Source organism: Amblyraja radiata, chromosome 5, assembly GCF_010909765.2.
Source record: "Amblyraja radiata isolate CabotCenter1 chromosome 5, sAmbRad1.1.pri, whole genome shotgun sequence".
Classification (NCBI taxonomy): domain Eukaryota; kingdom Metazoa; phylum Chordata; class Chondrichthyes; order Rajiformes; family Rajidae; genus Amblyraja; species Amblyraja radiata.
Genome location: NC_045960.1, coordinates 99,266,740 through 99,292,259, shown reverse-complemented (window position 1 = coordinate 99,292,259; position 25,520 = coordinate 99,266,740).

The following is a 25,520-nucleotide window of genomic DNA, read 5'->3' as shown; positions in this document are numbered from 1 at the left end:
ATTAAAATAATAATCTATATTATTGCCGTTGGTTGTTTGAAATATATAGAGAAGCACATCTTGTGCCAAGTGTCTAGTTTCTCAGTGGATATTTGTCTATAAGTTGTGTGGAATCATCAGGCTTCACATTCCCACATTGGGTTCAAGGTGGAGTCTGACAACAGAGCAAATCTGAGAATGATTGGAAAATCTGAGGTCAACTGTTGATGATACCTTTGCAATTTCCACATTAGTTTGGAAGTCATGAAATTATTCTAAGTTACGAAGCCAAATGTTACCTGTCATGTGATCAATACTTCTGGGTCATTATTTTCTTAAATGTAAAAACTATTTGAATAGAGGAGTAGAAAAATCACGATGAGATGCTGAGATATTAAAGAATCAGAAGTTAAAAATCAATAGAGAAGAACTTAAATAGCAGGGATCATTACAATATCGACAAAGAAATATGTTACATCAACCAAATAATAATGCATTGGACCTTGTAAGTAGTGTTTATAAGGCAGATAAAATGCTTAGTTTAACTGACATGCTTAAAGCCTGAGGATAGATTTGAGTTTGATATTTTAGAATTGAAAATGCTAGGAAGGGACAGAACCAATAAGTTTTGGAAAGAGTACGAGAGAACATATGGGAGTACACAACCAGAGAGGAAAGATGTAGTTCATACTTAGAAGGCAAGACTCAATTTATATGGAAAACTAAACACAAATGAACTAAGTTAACCTTGAATTCTCCAGTCTTTATTTACAATAATAGATAAAATATATGCATGAATGCAGGAATGTAATAAAATTGCGATCCAGCGAAGGGCACGAAACCGAGTTAAAAAGCCAAATGAATCTTTGCTGGGAAACAGGCTGTGAATAGAATGGGTGCCATGGAAATAAAATTGGGGCAATCCACCATGTTTTGACCAGAAACAGATTGAGAGCATTGTTACCCCATAATACACCACTTTGGCTCTGAATAAAACTAATATTGTTCACAATTCAACCTTGCTTGTTCTGCATGCTATCCAGTCAAATCATATGACACATGAGAACAGTAGATCCTCTTCTGGAATAGCACACAGAGAACCGTCACACCTTGCAATTTCCAAGTCTTCTGTGGAAGGTACTTCCATGGTGTCATCTGACTCCCAGCACTGCTCCAGTGGGATTACCGGTAACATCGGTGCTACTCTTGCCAGAACCATGCAGTGATATGACAACTCCAACTTACTCAATACCGAGGTGCTACCCAGTGACGTCATCCAATGAATAACACGGGGAGTGGTGTGCTAGGCCGTTTTGCCGTTTGATGCTGGCTTCCCATGCATGTGGAATCTGCTCATTTCATGGTCGAGTCGTGACTCTACTTCCACAAATGACAATAGGCAACAGACAATAGGTGCAGGAGTAGGCCATTCGGCCCTTCGAGCCAGCACCACCATTGAATGTGTGTCATGCATTGTGGGATTGGGTGAGTGGTAGAATATTGCGTTGGGGCACGGGTTGCGTTGGGGGACCAGGCCTGTTCTTGAATATTAGGACTGTTCTTGAATATAAGAACTAATGTGATCCAAGGCCACACATTAATATAAAAATGTATGAATTACAGCACAATCCTGCAGTATTTGAATCAATGTAATACAGAATGGACCTAATATGTTGGAATTAGTGTAATTCAGGTTAATATCAGTGTTTGAATTAGTGTTGTGGAGGACAGTTTTGCAGCAATAGAATAAATGTGCAGATTCAAGATCACAGATAAATATAAGGCCTGGTACTATTTTTGCAACTGGAAATTAGTGTCTGCTGTTTGGTTACATTAAGGATTAATTGCAGACATCTGCATTAGTTTAAATGTATTGATTAAGTGGCTTTTGTACTTACATTTTCAAATCCTCCTGGGGATTTGTATGTAACAAAAGAAAGCGGTAGAACAGAAGGTAAACAACATGGTTAATAACATGAACCAATTTATTACACTCAATGGTGGAGATGTTTAATTGTGTCTTGTAAACGTGCCAAATTTGTGCTTGTAGAGAACACACACTAGTTAATCCTGGTGCCAATTCCACATGATTTTTCTTACCTTCATGACAATTCCCTTGCACATTGTACCATTTTGTACATTGGGCCCAAGAAACACCACAGCAGAAGCTTGGCTGGAAACACTTTGTAGTGGAAAAAGAAGGTACCACATCAGTCCATCTGATAGACATTTCTAGCAGAACTGATTCTTGAATTTTCCCAATGGTGAAAAAACGTGTCAAAGTCACCAGACACAAGGAGAAACAGTAGCAGCCAAGCAGGGAGAAAAACATAGGTTATGTGTCATCTCTAGGGGTATAAGATTGTACTGTAGTTTATGTAGATGCATAATCTACATCAATGTTGGGCTGCAGTGAAAGTTCAGGATGGACTTGAGGTAATGCATTGAGGTAAAGTTCCTTCACATCCTTTCAGATAAGTAAATGCACATTGAGAACAAACTTCCCCAGAGCTGCACAAGCCTTTTTCTCAACTACAACCTGCATGGTATGTGCTAGTATATTTTAAGAAGGTTGGTGCCAGGATAAGCGAGGCGCCCTTGTTGTCTGGCATGCTGATCTCTACCTTTCTGTGGCCAGGTGCCAGCTCGTGGACATCTCCTCATACCTACCTCTTGACCATGATCCCACAGACAAACACCAGGTCAACATCTCCTGGACCGTTACTGATCTCATCTCATCTCCCCTCCACAGCCTCCAACCTTATAATTCCCAGTCCGTTTTTATCTCCTTCCCATGTGAAAGAATGGGTGTAATAGATTTGAGCATAAAAGGTTGCCCTGTTGCACTATCAATATTGATATCAAGGAACTAAAATCTATCTGCAATCATTTATTAAGACTGTTTCAACTGACATAGTATCAAGATATGTGGAAAGAACTTTAAAAATACAGAATATATTTGGACTACCTGGAATTGCCTATTAAGGTAGGTTGAGACTTACGACTCCAAACAAACTGTCTACTCTAAAGAAAACAATTTAATGAGAATGGAGTCTATTTAAAGAGTGAAGCAGAAACAAAATCTGCATCAACTTCTGCAAATAGAATCAGGATAATATCCTTCAGGAAGCTGCAACAAACAGAGGATAGTTAAATATAACTTATCTACATAAAATCAACCACTGTCACTATAAACTCATAGAAAGTTAAAGTATAGAAACAGATCCATTTGTTTATGGAGTCCACACTGGCCAGATATCGCACATTACACAAATCCTACATTATTTTCATTTTCTGATTCTCCAAACATTTTCATTCGTTCTCCCTGTATTCTATCACTCTTCAAATTACAAACAATTTAAAGTGGCCAATTAATTAACTAACCCAATGGCTGGGATTTGGGGGAAAGCTGAAGCAAGCGTGGGAAACCCACATGGTTATCGGGTGATTGTGCAAATTTCACACACACAGGAATTACACAATCGCATCCCTTCTATCTGGCTGTAATGTTATCATTATATCCACTTCTGCACAACTTCCTTCTTTCTCTCTGCCACCACTCACTCTGTTCATGGGCTATATTTATCTCATAATACAACTTGCATGTTACAGCTCTTCGAGCTCAAAACTAAGTAGCCTCTGTGTGTACGCAGATTGCAGCCAATAAAATACTTTGCAAGTATCCATTTCAAAGCTTTAGCTTTGGAAATTGAAGTTGAATACAAACTTCTGCCATTGCCAACAGTCGATGAATGTATTTGTCTAAATTCATCAAATAGTTTGAAATGTTTTGGAATATTAATGTACATAGAAAGATTTATATATCATTTTGACAAGAAAGAAGCATGCTTTCTATGCAAGGTACACAAAATTGCTGGAGAAACTCAGCGGGTGCAGCAGCATCTATGGAGCGAAGGAAATAGGCGACGTTTCGGGCCGAAACCCTTCTTCAGACTGATGGAATATGCTTTCTATGCATATTGCCTCTGTTGTCTTGGCAAAATAGCATGGCATAAATCTTTCAGTTGAGTGTTGAGGAGCTTGGGTATATTTAGGAGAGAGGGGACAAAGTGATCGGTGTGTAGGCTGGGCAGCAGCAAGTTATGCCCCTGTCCCACTTAGGGAACCTGAACAGAAACCTCTGGAGACTTTGCGCCCCACCCAAGGTTTCCGTGCGGTTCCCAGAGGTTGCAGATGGTTGCCGGAGGTTGCAGGTAGTGGAAGCAGGTAGGGAGACTGACAAAAACCTCCGGGAACCCCATGGAAACCTTGGGTGGGGCGCAAAGTCTCCAGAGGTTTCCGTTCAGGTTTCCTAAGTGGGACAGGGGCATTATATTCCACACAATGTTTTGTTGCACAGTGACATGTGTTTAGTTGCTGTGAACAGCGAGCTGTTCCAAGTCAGACAATAGGAATTTATAATACAACTAGATCAAGTGGGACCCATTGGGTCCCGTTCCCCAAAGGCAATATTCCACCACTCACCCATAGCCCCCAACTGCGCAGGCACGGCTGACGGGTTCCCGTTGTGATGCCAGAGATCCCCTTTGTGATGAGAGTATGGCAAACTTCCCGCAACTGTGCCTCGCCATCCCTCTTCCTACCCCTATCCTCCTCCATTCACCCTCATCCCCCAGCACTCCCTCCCCCTCCTCTTCATCCTCCCTCTCCTTTCCCCTCTCTTCCTCCCCTCCCCACTCCTTTCCTTACCTCTCCCTCCCTCTCCTTTCCCCTACCCTCAGTCACTCCCTCCCTTACTCCATAACACCTCTCCCCTCCCTACCCCCCTCCTCTCCCTCTGTCTCCCTCCCCCCCCACTCCTCACCTCCCCTTATCCCACTCCCCCACTCTTCCTCCTCACCTCCCCGTGCCCTTCTCTCCCTCTATCCTCCACTCCCTACCTCCCCCACTCCCCCTTTCTCTCCCTCTACCACCCTCTCCTCCCCCACTCTCTGTCCTCTACTCCCCAATTCCATTATCTCCCTTTATCCCTCATTCCCTACCTCCTCCACTCCTCCCTTCTCCCAATCTATCCCCCTCTTCTCCCTCTCCTCCCTACCCCCTCCTCTCCCACTATCCCCCTTCTCCCTCACTCCTCATCTCCCCCCTAATCCACCCCCCCACATTGAAATTGCGATGTGTTTTTTTTTATATGAAACATCTCCCCTATCCCACGCCCACAATGAAAATCACGATTTTTTTTGTAAGTGAAACCTCCCCCCAAGAATTTGATTAAAACTGAGTTTTGTGTAAATCACGATTTTTTGTGTAAATGAGTATCGGGATCCCATTGTGATGTCATTGTGAATGAAAGTGGAAGAATTTGAATAAAACTGATATCTACATAGAAGTGATTTTTGTCAAAGTGGTTTTTGTAAAGTTTAAAATGTGAATAACTTATAAAATATATCGCGAATCTGAACGAAACTTGCCACAGCACACTACAGGATAATGGTGAGTAAGGTGGGCTATTGTGTACCATTTTGTACCGCTATTTTGTACCCTGTTGGCGTAGTTTCAGGATCACATACACACACACGCGCATTCAAAGTGTTTTTTTGTAAAGTTTAAAATGTGAATAACTTGCAAAATATACCATCAATCTGAACGAAACTTGCCAGAGCACATGACAGGACAATGATGAGTAATGTGGGCGATTGTGTACCGTTTTGTAGCGCTATTGAGTACCATTTTGTAGCGCTATTGTGTACCATTTTGGCATAGTTTCAGGATTACACACACGCACACGCATACAAACAAACAAGATGAGAGTTTTAGTAATATATACTGGACCAAGTGGGACCCATTGGTCCACCACTCACCCATTTCCCCAACCCATCCCGTTCTCCCAACGCAATATTCCACCACTCACACCTAGCCCCCAACTGCGCAGGCGCGGCTCATTTCCCCTCATCCCCAGTACTCCCTCCCCCTCCTCTTCACCCTTCCTCTTCTTTCCACTCTCCTCCTCCCCTCCCCACTCACCTGTCCCTCCCTCTCCTTTCCCCTACCCTCAGTCACTCCCTCCCTCCCTACATAACCCCTCTCTCCTCCCTACCCCTCCTCTCCCTCTATCTAAATAACAATCCTCTCCTCATCCCCTCCCCCACGCCCTCCCTCTCCTTACAACAATGTAACACATCTCTCATTGCACTGGGAGTCCTGTCTTTGTTAACATTGTAACAGAATTTTTTTTAAAGAGTTTCAAAAAAGCCTTAAAATGTAAAATAATTAATATAATTGTAAATGTAATGAATGTAATAAATGTAAAATAATGTAAAATGATTAAAATGTGAAATAAGTAAGGATTACAATTTAGAGTACATTTTATTTATTTTTTCTTTCCTTTGTAATGCTGATATTCTGGGTTATTTTATGGATTGTATAGGATAGGCAGAAATAAGCTTTGTGGCTTCAGCCTATTCCTTTTTCGGTCATTGATTATGTGAACATTGTGTGAAATGGATACAGTGTTGGTTCATATTCAAACAGATTGTAAAGTTTTGCTCTTTTTAATGTATGACCGAAATAAACTATTCATTCATTCATTCATTCATTCATTCATTCATTCATTAGCTGAGGTTTAGATCCCGTTGACGATTGGACCAGTTTGTATTGTGTATGTGTGTGTTTGTGTGTTTTACTCAAACTCCACGCAAACTGCTCGGCCACTCTGCAACCCGACTCTCGCTCCAGCCTGTCCTCCATATGACATTGCCCAGGCTTGCATCCGACCCCACATCACCTGCAAACTAGGATGCATCACCCATGGTCAGTCATAACCGAAGGGGGTCTACTACTAGGGACTGCTGAGTGCACAGCAATTACAATATGGTGAACATCAGTTAAATGGTGCTGCAGGGAAGCTCTGAATAAACATTTACATGAAACTAGATTTGCTCATTTATTGACAGTGGCTTGATATTCTCATTTATACTAATACTTGATTGGCATTCTTTGTCCATTGCATTACACCATTTCTATGCACAATGTTTCCACTTTTCTCCCCGCAGATGATCCTGTAAAATAAAACATCCAGGATCCATTGCTCAGCTGATCAAATTTTTAATCAGAGAATTCTAAAATTGTAAACATTGGTTACAATTTTTCTCCTAAATTAAATAGTTTTACTTTCAATGTCTATGTTTTAGTTTTTAAATTGACTTGGTTAGGTTTGTTGTCTGGATGAAGCTTTACAATTTGGAAGAAGAGTATTGGCAACTTTTGTAAATCCTTTAGAGCTTTATTTGATATGGCTAGATCTAGAGATAAATTTAATGCTCTCCAGATTTTTAAGATATAATGTCCAATTAGGTCTTAGGACCAATAGAATATAAATGTTTTGTTACTGGCAAGAACTAAGCTCAATCTAAGAGAGAGTTAGCTCTAGGTGCTAGTGGAGTCAAGGGATATGGGGAGAAGGCAGGCACGGGTTATTGATAGGGGACGATCAGCCATGATCACAATGCTTGAAGGGCCGAATGGCCTCCTCCTACACCTAGTTTCTATGTTTCTAATCTGTTGTACTGGCAACCCCAATTTCCAATGACATATCCTTGGTGCAGAAATTGCCAACAATTTAACATTGGGATAAAAAACATTCCTTCCCGACCTGGCAGACTGTGACTTGTGGAACTTGTGGTGCTTTTGGTGCCAACGATTCAATCTGTTTGGATGATTTGGCTGAGGTGACCAAATGTAGCATTTTCAAGTTTTTTGATGGCATAAAACTAAGTGACAATGTGAGTCGTCAACATAGCAAATGGAGTACTATGAGGAAAAATGTGAGGCTATTCAGCGAAAATAAAATGAAAGTACTTGGGAAATATATATATTCAGAGTATATTTGAAGGGATCATGTCAATCAAAATTAATGTGTTTGTGCAACAGCCAATTAGGAAGGCAAGTGCTATTTACTGTTATTGCAAAAGGATTTAAGTACAAAAGTAGGGATGGGCTACAGCAATCATTACGTTCTGGTGAGACCATATCTGGAGTAATGTTTTAATCTCTTTACTCAAAGTAAGATGTACTTGCTTTAGAAAGTTCCTGGGATATTGATAAAGAAGGAAGGTTTGCAATTTTAATAAAATCATTGCAAATTTAACATCTTTTATTATTTTTTGATATTAATGCTTTGTGAAAAAGTGAGCATTCTGCCCAATTAAGAATTGTAACTAGAGATAGCCATCTATTATCTAAAGTTTTGAAGAATGAGAGGAGACACACACAACACTGAAGAATTGATGTGGGATGTTCGCCTGTTGGAGGTATGTAGAATCAAAGGCAGAAGTTTAAAAATAAGTGGTAGACCACCTATGGCAGAGATAAGACATTTCTTCACCTAGTGAGTGTGAATGTTTGAAATTCTTCACCTTGAGAGCTATGCAAAAATAACCATTGATTGCAATCAAAGATTGAAAAAATGTTTGAATTTTAAAGTATCAATTGATATGGGGAGAGGCCAGGAAAATGGTTGAGGAAGAAGATCAGCTGTGATCATCTTGTTGAATGGCAGAGCTGAATTAAGGGGATGAATGGCCAACTCCTGCTGCTATTCGTTATATGTTTAAATGTTTGTATTCTAGAAGAACCTATTTCTTCAATGTGCCCTAAGAATAGTGCAGCGGGAAGAGGATGGCCCAAGAAATCGTGTTTGGCGGCAACAACTTTGCTTTATAATTTAACGCAATGGTCACCAAAACTGTTGTGTGAATATTTGATGCTCCAATTCCATTCCAAGACTGCAGCATCTCCACTGAACTTTATTGCCTTGCAGAGGGTGCTGAATGGTTGGTGGTTTTTATTTTAACCTTGACTTGGAATTAAACCAAAGACAAAGGAGAATGCGGGTGATGTTCTGCAACATTTGTATTGCAACCAAAACCATGAAAAAAATAATCTCGTCCCTTATCATTACTTGTTTGTAGGACCTTGCTGTTGGCATATTAGCTTTTTCAAGTGCCCACCTGTTAATATAATGTGTTTTTGAGTGTGACATGAACATGAGAAGCATTTATAAACAGAAGTTTGTTGTTTCTGTAACACCAAATGAAAAAGCATGTAAGCTCAGGAATGAAAAATAGCCTTACCAAACAGTTCTCAGGTTTTAGGTGAAACTGTAGGGACAGGATTAATCTCTTCTATCCCTAAAAATGCCCAGAGACACTGTTGATGAGCTTTTTGTCAGAGTAGAAATGATCACCACAACCAAGAAATGTGCTGGGCCACTTTGTGGTCAATCAAATAGAGCGGTTCTGGTTTGTATGTAAGCTGGATTGGACGGATGTGGCATTATTCCTTTTCTGCAGTGCATATGAACTAAATAGGACTTCATGACAATCTATTAACATTCATTCTCAATTTTCTGGTGACAGCGCACATCTTGCATGGGTTATTGACCTCTGCACTGATAGACCACAACAAATAAACAAAAAAACTGCAACAAAACAAATAAGTAGGATGTTTTCCAAGGAGCAATGTTCCAAGTATCCTACGTTACAATTGATACATTTTATGAAACATCAAAAGAACTAGTGAATCAATGAAATTGAGTTCACAATTGAAGTCAAATTTTGGCTCTCAAAGGGTCAAGACCACAGACTTAATCAACACATTAATCATCAAAGAGAACAAGGGAAATTATTAAGGAACAAAACAGGACTGTGAAAACTAATCACAAAAGAAGATAATAGCCTGTTGTGAGTGACAAGGGAATGGCTTTCATCATTTATCTTGTGTACTGTTCCCCAGAGACTTGTCGCCAGAATATTAATGGAAACTTCAGTAGTCCATTTTGGTACCGTCTCTTAAGCAGGATGTTTTCGAATAGGTCAAGTAGAGTCATACAAGCATGCAGTCATACAGCATGGAAACAGGTTCTTCAGCCCAACTTGCCTATGCCAAACAACAAACCCCATCTACACTAGTTCCAAGCAAGAGGGAAGCAAGAGGATTGGTTAATGTTTAAAGAACAACAGAAGATAACCAAAAAGACAATATGGGGAGAAAAGATGAGGTACGAAGGTAAGCTAGCCAAGAATATAAAGCAGGATAGTAAAAGCTTCTTTAGGTATGTGAAGAGGAAAACATTATTTATACCAAAGTTGGACCCTTGAAGACCGAAAAAGGTGAATTTATTATGGGGAACGAGGAAATGGCAGATGAGTTGAACAGGTACTTTGGATCTGTCTTCACTAAGGAGGACACAAACAATCTTCCTGATATAATAGTGGCCAGAGGATCTGGGGTGACAGTGGAACTGAAGGAAATCCACATTAGGCAGGAAATAGTGTTGGATAGACTGATGGGACTGAAGGCTGATAAATCCCCAGGGACTGATGGTCTGCATCCCAGGGTACTTAAGGAAGTGGCTCTAGAAATCGTGGATGCATTGGTGATAATTTTCCAATGTTCTATAGACTCAGGATCAGGTCCTGTGGATTGGAGGGTAGCTAATGTCATCCCACTTTTTAAGAAAGGTGGGAGAGAGAAAATGAGGAATTATAGACCAGTTAGCCTGCCATCGGTGGTGGGGAAGATGCTGGAGTCAATTATAAAAGATGAGATAGCTGCACATTTGGATAGCAGTAACAGGATCGGTCCGAGTCAGCATGGATTTATGAAGGGGAAATCATGCTTGACGAATCTTCTGGAATTTTTTGAAGCTGTGACTAGAAAAATGTAACTACAAGAATGGACAAGGGAGAGCCAGTGTAGTGTACCTGGACTTTCAGAAAGCATTTGATAAGGTCCCACATAGGAGATTAGTGGGCAAAATTAGGGCACATGGTATTGGGGGTAGAGTGCTGACATGGATAGAAAACTGGTTGGCAGACAGGAAACAAAGAGTAGGGATTAACAGGTCCCTTTCAGAATGGCAGGCAGTGACTAGTGGGGTACCGCAAGGCTCGGTGCTGGGACCGCAGCTATTTACAATATACATCAATGACTTGGATGAAGGGATTCAAAGTAACATTAGCAAATTTGCAGATGACACAAAGCTGGGTGGCAGTGTGAACTGTGAGGAGGATGCTATGAGAATGCAGGGTGAATTGGACAAGTTAGGGGAGTGGGCAGATGCATGGCAGATGAAGTTTAATGCGGATAAATGTGAGGTTATCCACTTTAGTAGCAAAAACAGGAAGGCAGATTACTAGATGGCGTCAAGTTGGGAAAAGGGATAGTACAATGGGATCTGGGGGGTCCTTGTACATCAGTCTATGAAAGTAAGCATGCAGGTACAGCAGGCAGTGAAGAAAGCGAATGGCATGTTGGCTTTTATAACAAGAGGAATTGAATATAGGATCAAAGAGGTCCTTCTGCAGTTGTACAGAGCCCTAGTGAAACCACACCTGGAGTATTGTGTGCAGTTTTGGTCCCCTAATTTGAGGAAGGACATTCTTGCTATTCCGGGAGTGCAGCGTAGGTTTACAAGGTTAATTCCCGGGATGGTGGGACTGTCATATGCTGAGAGAATGGAGCAGATGGGCTTGTACACTCTGGTTTAGAAGGATGAGAGGGAATCTCATTGAAACATATAAGATTGTTAAGGGCTTGGACACGCTAGAGGCAGGAAACATGTTCCCGATGTTGGGGAAGTCCAGAACCAGGGGCCACAGTTTAAGAATAAGGAGTAAGCCATTTAGAACGGCGACCTCCTCCAGCAGCGCATTCCGTACACCTACCATCTTTTGTATAGAAAAGTTACGCCTCATTAAATCTTTTACATCATTAATTTGTTCCCCCCCTCACCCTAAACCATCATCTTCTTGTTTTCGCCAGCAGTAGACTTGAGGTTGTTCAGCCAATCGCATTGAAAGATTTCACTGAGACACTTAAACTGTAAATGAGAAAAACAGACATACAAACATTTGATTTAAATGATTGTTCAAAAAGCAGGCTGAAGATTAGGGTGTGTATAAACGATTAAGGAGGTGGAATAGACACGTACAAAACACGAACAAAAAATAATTTCTGCATTAATTTTGTATTGAGTGAATCAAGCTCCTCACAAGAAGGGTCCTGACCCAAAACATCGCCCATCCATTCCCTTTACAGATGCTGTCTGATCTGCTGAGTTATTCCAGAACTTTGTGTTTTTCTTACAAGCAATATTCTTTTATTTCCAGTTGGGAGATGTTATTCAGAGGAATTATTTCTTTACTCGCCGTTAAAATGATAGGTAGTGCTGTTTTAACATTCTCCATCTATCTATGGATTGAGACTATTTCACATAATTGCAGTGATTTCTGTGCAGATTCCATCCTTGAAAATTACAACGTGGCAGACTGGTGAAGAGAAAAAATCACACAAATAGCAGTGAGCAGATTTACCAGCTGAATTATGCCTATCCATATTCAGGTGCACTACTAGTTTTCTGGCAACTGGTGGCCATTCCCCCTCAAAAAATGTGGCACCTAGGCCTGGTAAGGCGGCCGATCTCAACCTCATCGGGACTTCCATGCTAATCAGCAGGTTGAATTTGCCCCCTGCGGCAGGGGTCTGGAACTCGGAAAATGAATGGTGGACCTGTACTGGAAGTTGCTGTCATTTCAACCTGCACTTGCAGTTTTCCCCTTCCCAGTGGAGCAGAAACCAATCCAAAATCACTAATGCGCAAAATCAGTCCACCTGATAATTGTGTAATGAATCAAGGTTTTTTTAATGCAGGGCAAGAAGAGATCAACAAAAATTGTTTAAAAACTCAAGTGGTGTGATGTTTTCTCACTGAGTGTGAAGCCAGAGTAATTTATCTTCTTTGTAAGGTTGTGCCTATGGATCTACAGATAAAGAAACAGGAACTGAGCAGTATGCCATCAAACCTGTTTCTTTATTTGGCTAGACATGACCAATCTGTCAAGTCATAGAGTCATATTACACATATGGGGAGGGATATGGGGAGATAGAAACATAGAATCATAGAAAATAGGTACAGGAGTAGGCCATTCGGCCCTTCGAGCCTGCACCGCCATTCAATATGATCATGGCTGATCATCCAACTCAGTATCCCGTACCTGCCTTCTCTCCATACCCTCTGATCCCCTTAGCCACAAGGGCCACATCTAACTCCCTCTTAAATATAGCCAATGAACTGGCCTCAACTACCCTCTGTGGCAGAGAGTTCCAGAGATTCACCACTCTCTGTGTGAAAAAAGTTTTTCTCATCTCGGTTTTAAAGGATTTCCCCCTTATCCTTAAGCTGTGACCCCTTGTCCTGGACTTCCCCAACATCGGGAACAATCTTCCTGCATCTAGCCTGTCCAACCCCTTAAGAATTTTGTAAGTTTCTATAAGATCCCCTCTCAATCTCCTAAATTCTAGAGAGCATAAACCAAGTCTATCCAGTCTTTCTTCATAAGACAGTCCTAACATCCCAGGAATCAGTCTGGTGAACATTCTCTGCACTCCCTCTATGGCAATAATGTCGTTCCTCAGATTTGGAGACCAAAACTGTACGCAATACTCCAGGTGTGGTCTCACCAAGACCCTGTACAACTGCAGTAGAACCTCCCTGCTCCTATACTCAAATCCTTTTGCTATGAAAGCTAACATACCATTCGCTTTCTTCACTGCCTGCTGCACCTGCATGCCTACTTTCAATGACTGGTGTACCATGACACCCAGGTCTCGCTGCATCTCCCCTTTTCCTAATCGGCAACCATTTAGATAAAAGTCTGCTTTCCTGTTTTTGCCACCAAAATGGATAACCTCACATTTATCCACATTATACTGCATCTGCCAAACATTTGCCCACTCACCCAGCCTATCCAAGTCACCTTGCAGTCTCCTAGCATCCTCCTCACAGCTAACACTGCCCCCCAGCTTAGTGTCATCCGCAAACTTGGAGATATTGCCTTCAATTCCCTCATCTAGATCATTAATATATATTGTAAATAGCTGGGGTCCCAGCACTGAGCCTTGCGGTACCCCACTAGTCACTGCCCGCCATTGTGAAACGGACCCGTTTACTCCTACTCTTTGCTTCCTGTTTGTAAGTCAGTTCTCTATCCACATCAATACTGAACCCCCAATGCCGTATGCTTTAAGTTTGTATACTAATCTCTTATGTGGGACCTTGTCGAAAGCCTTCTGGAAGTCCAGATACACAACATCCACTGGTTCTCCCCTATCCACGCTACTAGTTACATCCTCGAAAAATTCTATAAGATTTGTCAGACATGATTTACCTTTCGTAAATCCATGTTGACTTTGCCCATTGATTTCACCACTTTCCAAATGTGTTGCTATCCCATCTTTAATAACTGACTCTAGCAGTTTCCCCACTACCGATGTTAAACTAACTGGTCTGTAATTCCCCCTTTTATCTCTCCCTCCCTTCTTAAAAAGTGGGGTTACGTTTGCTACCCGCCAATCCTCAGGAACTACTCCAGAATCTAAAGAGTTTTGAAAGATTATTACTAATGCATCCACTATTTCTGGAGCTACTTCCTTAAGTACTCTGGGATGCAGCCTATCTGACCCTGGGGATTTATCGGCCTTTAATCCATTCAATTTACCCAACACCACTTCCCGACTAACCTGGATTTCACTCAATTCCTCCAAATCCTTTGACCCGCGGTCCCCTGCTATTTCCGGCAGATTATTTATGTCTTCCTTAGTGAAGACGGAACCAAAGTAGTTATTCAATTGGTCCGCCATATCCTTGTTCCCCATGATCAACTCACCTGTTTCTGACTGCAAGGGACCTACATTTGTTTTAACTAATCTCTTTCTTTTCACATATCTATAAAAACTTTTGCAGTCAGTTTTTATGTTCCCTGCCAGTTTTCTTTCATAATCTATTTTTCCTTTCCTAATTAAGCCCTTTGTCCTCCTCTGCTAGTCTCTGAATTTCTCCCAGTCCTCTGGTATGCTGCTTTTTCTGGCTAATTTGTACGCATCATCCTTCACTTTGATACTATCCCTGATTTCCCTTGTTATCCACGGATGCAGGCACAGGTTATTGATTGGGGGCAATCAGCCATGATCACAATGAATGCGGTGCTGGCTCGAAGGGCCGAATGGCCTCCTCCTGCACCTATTTTCTATGTTTCTATAAGCAGGCCCAACTTGACCCTGCCCCATCTCAGCTAATCCCACTTACCCGCATTTGACCCAGGTCCCTCTAAATCTTTCCAATCCATGTACCCATCCAAATGTCTTTTAAATATTGTTAATGTAACTGCCTTAACCACTTCCTCTGAAAGCTCGTTACATATACCCACTGTGTGATATAATTGCTCCTCTGAGTTCCTATTAAATTTTCCCCTCTCACTGTAAAAGTTGCCCCTTCAGTTACTATTAAATCTTTCCCCTCTGTAATTTTACTCCTCCGCCTATTATTGTTTTATTGTAATACCAAGGGCATCAAGCCTTTTTTCAAGGGCATCAAAGATTTTTTAATGATGCAGTTAGATCATGATTGAACTGTACCTTAATTATTCCAATTACCAATGTTGTGTTGTCATTCCCAACTCATTATACTCCACAAGACAAAAACAGTATCAAAGGGGAGTTGATAGGATATGAGAGAGAATAGGCTACGGGGAAGTAAAACAAGGAGTTGGACTCATGGGATTTTTCTGCTGGGAGCTGGTATGGACCGGATGGTGTAAGTGACCTTCTTCTGTATAGCTGTAAAATGTCCTATGCCTCCTTGTGTGACAAGGCATCTAATCTTCTTTGAAAATGTTCCAGTTAAGTGCCTTTGGAAAACGACAATATTAGCACACAAACTAAATGCAGCTAGATATTGTGCGTTATAATCACAAGTACATTTCAAAATAAAACAATTTGATACATTCTGAGGACAATGTAGTTGCAGCATAAAAGTCAATGAATTCTGTCCCAATGAGAATCATGCTGAGAATGTGATCGAAAATTGAAAGCACGGAGCAGTGATGGCTGGCCATCGCAATGTCATAATACCTAGGTCATAGAAAAATTCAGTCAAAATCTGTTAATTGAGTAACATCAGTGTTCTATAACTTCAGTAATTGGTTACTCCACCAATTGTTAGTGCAACGAGAAACCATTCTCTTGCTCGGGATCAGGTAATAATCCATATTCTAATGATAATACTTTTCCATGGCAGCCGTTACCACAACCAGGTAGTCAAGATGACTGCATTGGACATAGATTATCTTGTAGGCAGGAGAGTTGCTGGCTTTTGTGGAATTCGAGTTTCCATTTCATTTAAAATATTTGCCTGGGAAACCAGAATATTTCACCAACTAGTTCATTAGTAGAAAATGCGTCAGAACACAATGGAACACGCTGCCATCGAGGAATTGGTTGCCATGGAAACGGTTGAATGATTGGATCTCATTTAGTTTCGTTTTTGAACTTCAACATAGAATTTTAGCTTATCAGTTTTTTCACGCAGTTGGTGAGTGGTTAGCAGGCAGCTTGTCGTTGATAGTTAAACAGTTGTCAAACAAGTGGATGGTCATTTGATTGGATGGTCAGCCTATGATGGATCAGCACTTGTGCAATTTGGGGTTGGTAAAAGGTCGATAGAATGATTTGCATTCTATATATATGTAAAATGTCCTATGTGTTCTTGTGTCACAAGGCATCTAATCTTCTTTGAAAATGTTCCAGTTAAGTGCCTTGGGAAAACTAATATTAGCGCACAAACTAAATGCAGCTGGATATTGTGCGTTAAAACGAAGTACATTTCAAAATATAACAATTTGGTACATTCTGAGGATGATATAGTTGCAGCATAAACGTCAATGAATTCTGTCCAAATGAGAAACATGGTGAGAATGTGATGGAAAGTTTAGAGCACTGAGCAGTGAATGGTGGCCACTACAATGTTATATGCCTAGGTCAAGGAACACTTCAGTCCATCCTGTCAAATCAGCAGCAACTCTTCTGCCTATAAAATAATCTCTTGGCTGCTGATTTGCAGAGTATAATTTATAGAATATCGAAAATTCAACCAATAGGGAATGTAGTGTGAAGGGGTAAGGAGGAACTGCTTAGTACCTAAAATTCTCATGATGATTTGTGTAAGCTGTAGACACGTTAGGTGTTCGCTCTGTGAGTATAAATTAGCATGTTTTTCTTTGAAAGATTACAACAAACTATGTGAAAGATAAAAGCATTAAATACTAATTAATCCTTCATGGACAAATTGAATTGTGAAAGTAAGATGCTTGTTTTTAACCAGTGTAACATGGATAATCCACTAAGGATTTAAACATAAGTGAGATTTTTAAAGTAATGGATGGGCAACTGAGACCAATTACTTGCAATACCTGCATTGAATAGGAATTTTAGAGTTTAATTTGCCCTGGGGGAACTGCGTGTATATTGAAGTGCCTCCAGCTGTTCAAACTTAAGTGCTTGAATTTCATGCTTGAGGGGTCTCTTGCTGTCATTGTGACGCAACAGGGAGGCTGAAGGTTCCTTCGATTGTACAGAAGGTGGTCACCTTGCAGGGTTCAAGATATAAGTGGGTGTCCATCTGCAAAATGCAGGAATCTAGAATATCTGCCACTTGCAGGTCAGTAAGCATCAGACTGATGGGGATGATAATAACTTGTTTGGTTCAGCACCTGGCATTATTGTGGACTTCCAGCACTCCAATACTTCGAGCATGTGAACTGGACTTTGGACTTTTTAAGGTCGTAAGGTCATAAGGAATAGGAGTAAAATTAGGCAGTCAGCCCATCAAGTTTATTCTGCCATTCAATCATGGTTGATCTATCTCTCCCTCCTGACCCCACTCCCCTGCCTTCTCCCCATAACCTCTGACACCTGTACTAATCAAGAATCTATCTATCTCTGCCTTAAAAATATCCACTGACAGCCTCCACAGCCTTCTGTGTCAAAGAATTCCACAGATTCACCACCCTCTGACTAAAATGTCTGCCAGACACAAAATGCTGGAGTAACTCAGCAGGGCCAGGCAGCATTTATGGAGAGAAGGAATGGGTGGCGTTTTGCGTCAAGACGCTTCTTCTCCTCATCTCCTTCCCAAAATAATGTCCTGTGGTGGGCTGAGCCATTTTGGTATCGAACTGTCATTGGTCGAGATCGAACTATCGCGTGGACCGGGTGTGACCTGTGCCGACCAATCACGTGGTCAAGGGGGCGGGCCATCTTGGGGTTGGAGAACAAAGAATTTGGCAGTTGGAGTTTAACTCGGGTGTGCTCACGAACGACGGCACGGTAGTAGTTAAATATTAACTTGATGCGCGGGTGAGCGACGGGGCTGTATCAACGCGTGGACCTATACAGTGGTGACCCCGACGATCCAAAATGGCCTATTTTGGATTTTACTATCCCCGAAGCCTGGCGCCACCAGATTTTCGACATGGTTCATGGTTTGGTTCACCCTTCCATCTGGGCAACAATGCCACTGGTAGCAGCCAAGTTCATGTGCCATGGTTTGCGCAAACAGGTCAGCAACTGGGCCAGGGCGTGCATCACCTGTCAAACCTCAAAGATTCAGCGGCACACCAAGGCGCTGCTGCAGAATTTAACCTTGTCACACCGGAGTTTCGACCGCATCTACGTGGATATCGTTGGACCTCTATCCCCATCCAGACGTGTCACCCACCTTTTCACCACCGTTTCGCTCTCAGGTACCTCCATTGCAACGTGTGCACATGCCCTCACTGCCCAATGGATCACCCGGTTTGGTGTGCCTGTGGACATCTCCTCCGATAGAGGTGCGCAGTTCACCTCCGAGTTGTGGTCAGCAATCGCCCCGTTGCTTGGCGCTCAGCTGAACCACACTACGGGCTACCAGCAACAAGCAAACAGCCTAGTGGAGCATTTTCACCGGCACCTGAAGGCATCCCTAAAGGCACGGCTCATGGGCCTGGATGGGATGGACGAGTTGCTGTGGGTCCTGTTGGGCATATGCACTGCCCCGAAGGAAGCCCTGGCAATTTTCTCGTCCGAGCTAGTGTACGGCACCCCACTTACAGACCCAGGGGACTTCTTCCTGGTGGCTTGTGGACATCAGGAACGACCAACGATGATGCTGGCGCGCCTCCGGGAGAAGGTGGGCATGCTCTCTCCAGTCCTAACGTCCCGCCACGGATTCACCATCACGTACATTCCACCACCCCTCCAGGACTGCCAGTACATCTTTCTTCACTGCGATTCCCACCATACACCACTACAAAGGCCTTATGAGGGATCTTTCCAGGTACCGCAACACAGCACCTTGACTTTTGTCATCAACATGGACGCCAGGCACGAGACTGTCTCCGTGGACCGTCTTAAGCCAGCACACTTGGACATTAATCAACCAGTGTAGGTGGCACAGCCCCGCATCACGCTCCACCATCACGACTGCACCCACCTTCAACTCTGCCAGCTGCGACCCCGAACACAGGAGGCATGTATACGAGATCAGGCCACCTCACTCGTGAGCCTAACCACCTCCATTACTCCGGTATTGCCATTTTGGTATTGAACTCTCATTGGTCGGGATCGAAATATCGCGTGGACCGTGCGTGATCTTGCCGACCAATCACACGGTCAGGGGGGCGGGCCGTCATGGGGTTGGAGAACAGAGGATTTGGCGGTTGGAGTTTAACTCGGGTGTGCTCATGAGCGACGGCACTGTAGTAGTTAAATATTAACTTGATGCATGGGAGAGCGACGGGGCTGTATCCATTAATTATTAAACTAAGTGTTTACACAACGTGTGGACCTCTACAGTGGTGACCACAACGATCCAAAATGGCCTAAAATGGCCAAAATGGCAAACTTTCAACTTTACCAGTGTCCTCTTTTCCAGTTGCCATTAATACACAGGTACGGTTGGAGTGATATTGCACAGAGCCAATAGAACAGATATTTCAGTCGTTATTTCCAGTCTAGTTGGTTGTTTATTGAGGTAGTTGTACAAACAAAGAGATGAACGTACCAGGTTTTCCTAATTCTGCATGCAAGTTGTAGCTGGTTGCTCTGTCCCTGGTCTGGCGAGAACTGTATGCGCTCCCTCCCTATGCCTGCCCCTTCCTGTCCCCTATGCCCTTACATATACACCACTCTGTGTATCTCATGACTGCCCTAAAGTGTCCAAAATAATACTGGAAGATATATCTAAGCAAAATAATGTGATATACCAACAATAAGCATAAATGGCTCCTAAAGTCGGGATCGAACACTCGCGTGGACCGGGCATGATCTGAGCCGACCAATCACGTGGTCAGGGGAGCGGGCCATCGTGAGGTTGGAGAACAAAGGATTTGGCGGTTGGAGTTTAACTTGGGTGTGTTCACGAGCGACGGCACGGTAGTAGTTAAATATTAACTTGATGCACGCGTGAGCGACGGGGCTGTATCAGTTGATTATTAAACTAAGTATTTGCACAACGCGTGGACCTCTACAGTAATTTAATTCGGAAACTATGTCCTCTAGTCCTAGAGTCTCCCACTAGTTTTCTTTGAACACCGGTTTTCTTTGTAAACGGCGCAAAAAATATGGCAACTGTGCATCTTTGGGTTGTGCAAAAGTGACAATAAAGAATCATTGAACCATTGAAAGGGCTGCATAATTGAGACAGTGAAGAGTAGAAATACATTAGTCATAAAAGATTTGTCGATAGGGAGAGTAACCAACAATGTGAGTACTTCAAAGGTATATTTCCTCTCTCGTGCATTATATATATATGTGCAATTGTGGCATTTATAAGGAAAGTAAAATGCATAGCTTTGGGAAATTGAAGAATGGGACAATTCTTGGGACAGTTGATGGTAAGAGAAAGTCATTATTGAATTAGTAGATGGAAGACTGACGATGTGATGGGATAAGACAAGTAGCAGACACTGAGTGAGGAAGATGAAAAACTGGAGTGAGAATAAGCTGACAGTTCCAGTTGTCATAGTGAGAGATAAAACAAATGAATGATGCAAACTGTTGACAGAACTAAACAACAGAGCTACTCAACAGGAAGGTGTGACATGATTGGACAACGAAGAATATGACAAGGCACAGTGATAAATCCGGTCCATAAAGTTGAACCATTTTCTTGCTCTTACATATAACATGCCTCATTTAGTTCGACACCCGTCATATTAGGCAGTGCACCAGGTGACAGATGCAATGCTATTGCAATGGAAAAGCCACATGAAAAGTAGCGTGGGGGAAAAAACAAATCTAAAATCAATTCTCTTGACATCGACTATAACATGGCTGATCTATGCTGGCCTCAACTCCTTTTCAGTGCTGGTTCCCCACAAACCTCAGTTCCCTCATCTTTTAAATATTTATTCAACTCTGCCTTAAATTTATCTAATGACCTGGCATCCACCATCCTTGGGGATTGCAACCCCCAGAGATTCACCACCCTCTGAGAGAGGTTTCTGCACACCTGTTTCCCAGGGAACAGCCCCTTGTTGTGTCACATTGTCCCCTTGTTTATAGCTCCCCCACATCTGAGAATATCTCAACATCTTCCCTGTCAAGTCCCCTTAGGATCTTACATATTTAGATAAACTAACCCTCCTGCTTCTAATCTCCAACGAATAGAGACCCGATTTCAACTCTGAAATAACTGCATGAGATATGTTGAATCTGGTCCAAATGTCTGCTTTTATGCATTTTTAGAGGAGGAAACTAGTTTAATGTGAGAAAGCCCTGTGTGTAGAATATGGAAATTTTCAACAACTTAGCTGTCAACAAGTAAGTCGGGTGTTGGGTGAAGTAGGAAGTGAAACAACATAACAAAATAGTAGATGACAGATTGCAAATGAAGAGTTGGAGAGAGATTGAAATGGTGTCTCCTTTGGCTCAGACACAAAATGCTGGCGTAAGGCAGTATCTCTGGAGAGAAGGAATGGTTGATGTTTCGGGTCGAGACCCTTCTTCATCCTGTGCCGAGATCTTGGCACCGAGATGATAATCATGGCAAATGTTTGGTAAATCAAACATGGAGATTAAGTATTTAGGGAGACACATGTTTACAGGAAAGATGAAATTTAATGTGAATAAGTATGAAGTCACATTCTAGTTGGAAATGCTTTTTGTAGCATGAATGCAAGCAAAAAAAACAATGAAAATAATTTGTGATGTAGATAATATCCACTATTCTATACAGACATTGCCAAATCTTAATTACATTTCTGAAGGGTTTTGATAGAAACCACACCTGGAGTATTGTGTGCAGTTTTGGTCTCCTAATTTGAGGAAGGACATTCTTGCTATTGAGGGAGTGCAGCATGGGTTCACCAGGTTAATTCCCGGGATGGCGGGACTGACATATGATGAAAGAATGGATCAACTGGAATTTAGAAGGATGAGAGGGTTTCTTTAAAATTCTTGAAGGATTGGACTGGCTAGACACAGAAACAATGTTACCGATGTTGGGGAAGTCCAGAACCAGGGGTGACAGTTTAAGAATAAGGGGCGGGCCATTTAGAACTGAGATGAGGGAAAACTTTTTCATCTAGAGAGTTGTGAATCTGTGGAATTCTCTGTCACAGAAGGCAGTGGAGACCAATTCACTCTTGATGTTTTCATGAGTTAAATTTAATTGTCAGGGCTTACAGAATCAAGGTAGATGGGGAGTAACCAGGAATGGGGTACTGATTTTGGATGATCAGCCATGATCATATTGAATGGCGGTGCTGGCTCAAAGGGCCAAATGGCCTACTCCTGCACCTATTTTCTTTGTTCCTTTCCTTTAAACCTTGCTGGTTCTGTGGTTCAATGCTGAAAAATGAGTTAAGGTGATAATTGCATCTGTTTGATGCACACTTTTTACATGAGTGCTTTGTGCTGGCTGTATCAATCAAAGTAAAAGGAAGGATCCTAAAATTGTAGATGATGAAAATCTGAACCAAAAACAGAAAATGTTTGAGAAACTCAGCAGTCAGACAGCATTTGTGGAAAGAGAAACATCATATTTTGGGTCTGTGATCCTTCGTCACAACTGGGAAAGGCAGTTGCAAGTATTTTTTCTGTGAGAGGGAAGGTAGTTGAAAGGCGTGTGGTAGAAAGGGAGTGTAATTACCGGACTCATACACATTTAAAGATACAACACATCTTTATTAAACTACTTACAGTATTGGATATGCAGCACATTACATGTCTAAGCTTCTACATCTACAGCCTGACGTAGGCGAGTTCCTAATATTATAAAGCATGTACTAGGCGGGGCCACTACTAACAAATACTCTAATTGTCTAGCATTCAATAGCCAATCTATATCTCTTCTTGTAGAAAATAAAAAGGAGCTACGGTACCTTAAGCTATATACCAAGGGGAACATGCTAGCAAGATTATACAAAATCACCATATCTAATGGGTGGCCTGCAAACCCGTCCGGCCCTTGTGCGGTAGGAGGCCGCCTCACCTTCTTTTGCAGGAGAAGAAATGGGAATCGGGAGTGGGGACACGACCGGCGACCTGGCAGGCCTGGTGGGAGAAGATGCCACAGGCGAACTAGGTGTAAACCGATGCTGGGAACATGCGGCAGCAACAACAGCTGTAGGTGGAGAAGCTGGTGGAGTAGCTGGAACAGTCCTTGCGGCAAACACGAGAGGTGGGGTATCAGGACCTGTAGGCCCAGGACAAGGTTCCTTCACTGGAAAGATATGTTGACGGTTGCGTCTGTAGATGGCGCCTTCCACTTCGACCAGGTACGAACGTGGTTCTTTGGAACGGCCGAAAATGTGCCCCAGCCGGGTATGTCCTTTGTCGGTTTGCAGGCGAACCACTTGTCCACGTGCCAGTGGTTTAAGCGGCTTGCTGGACGTCGTAGAAACGCGTTTGTGTGTCACGTTTAAATTGCAGTTGCTTCTGCGCTGAGGTCGGGGGAAGAACGCGCGGCTGCATTCCCATTTCTTCTCCTGCTGCTGAGAGACAGACAAGGGTGGACGTGTCTGGCGGGACATTAATCGCCGGGCGGGGGAGCCAAGAATGCTGTCCCGTGCAATGTTTCATAGGTTGAGCAAGTCCAGATAAACGTCGGACTTTGCCAGGTAGGAACATTCCATGAGTTGTTTAGCACTCCGAACAGCGCGCTGGGCCAGTCCGTTGGACTGCGGGAACTCTGGGCTGCTGGTAACGTGTTGGAAGTTCCATCTTTTAGCAAAGTTCTTGAATGCTTGGCTGGTAAATTGCCTGCCATTGTCAGTCTGAATGCGTACAGGAGAGTCATGTATGGGAAGGTGTCATTGCAGCTTCTCGATCACATACTCAGAGGTAATGGTTTGCAGTAAGTCTATTTCGAGCCATCCCGAGTAAGAGTCTACAAGGCATAGGTAGTGTTTTCCATGCCATTCAAAGATGTCGGCGGCCAGTGACGACCACGAGAGGGAAGGAGCTGGTTGGGGCAGAAGAGGCTGCTTCTGCTGGTGTGGTGCTAGACTTTTGCAGATAGCGCACGTTTCGGTCTTTTCACGTATGAATTTTGTCATTCCGGACCAGTAAAACCTATTCTGCGCCCGTTGGAGGGTGGCTTCTGTTCGTGGTGGCTCCTGTGGATGTTGTCGTAGTACTCATCCCGTAGTAAGGTCGGAACCACTGCCTTGTGGCCTTTGACTATGATTCCGTCCTGCAGCATTAATTCGTCGCGAACTAGGAAGTATGGTCGTATTTCGAACGGGGTGCTGGACTGTTTATGGGGCCAGCCTTCCGTATGGTGGTGGACAGTATTTGTAAAGTTCCATCCACAGCCGTGCATTCGGCAAGGCGGCGTAAACGGTCCATCGGCACAAACGAGACCTTCATGACTGAGAATCCGTCCTGTTCGATGAGGTGCTGTTCCCTGGTTGTGCACCGTGCTCTGGAAAGGGTGTCTGCTATGTGCATGCCTTTACCCTTCTTGTAGACAATGTGGAAGTCAAAACGCTGCAGCTGCATCATCATCCGTTGCAGCCGTGCCGGGGCCGCATGGATCGGCTTGTTCAGAATACTGACCAATGGTCGATGGTCAGTTTCGATGGTGACGGTTTTACCAAAAATGAAGTCCTTGAATTTGGAACAGGTGAAAACCACTGCTAGCAGTTCCTTTTCAATCTGGGCATAATGTTGTTCGGTATCAGTCAGTGTATGGGAGGCATATGAGACAGGCTTTACGTCGCCGTCGGTAATGGTCTGTAGGCACGCCGCGCCTAGCCCGTACTGGGACGCATCGCATGTGATTGTGACCGGTAACTTAAGGTTGAAATATGACAGTGTCTGCACGCTGGCCAATTGTAGTTTGAGAGTGTCAAAAACCCTTTGGTGCTGCGGGAACCAGGACTATGCCGTGTCCTTATGTGTCAGTTGGCGCAGGGGGGCCGACAAATCGCTGAGGTTGGGAATAAATTTGCCCAGGTAGTTTGCAAACTTGTGACATCGGTAGGAACGGGCAGTTCGTTGATGGCTGCAGTTTTCAGTGGATCAGGCTTTAGGCCGCTGCTGGTGAAAACATGTTCGACGTAGGTGCCCTCAGGAACCCAAAATGTGCACTTAAGTGGCTTAAGTTTGAGATTAATGTCTCTGGCACGGTCTAGTATTTTCTTCATGTTTGCGTCATGCTCAGCCAGATCGTGACCATAGACGACAATATCATCAACAAT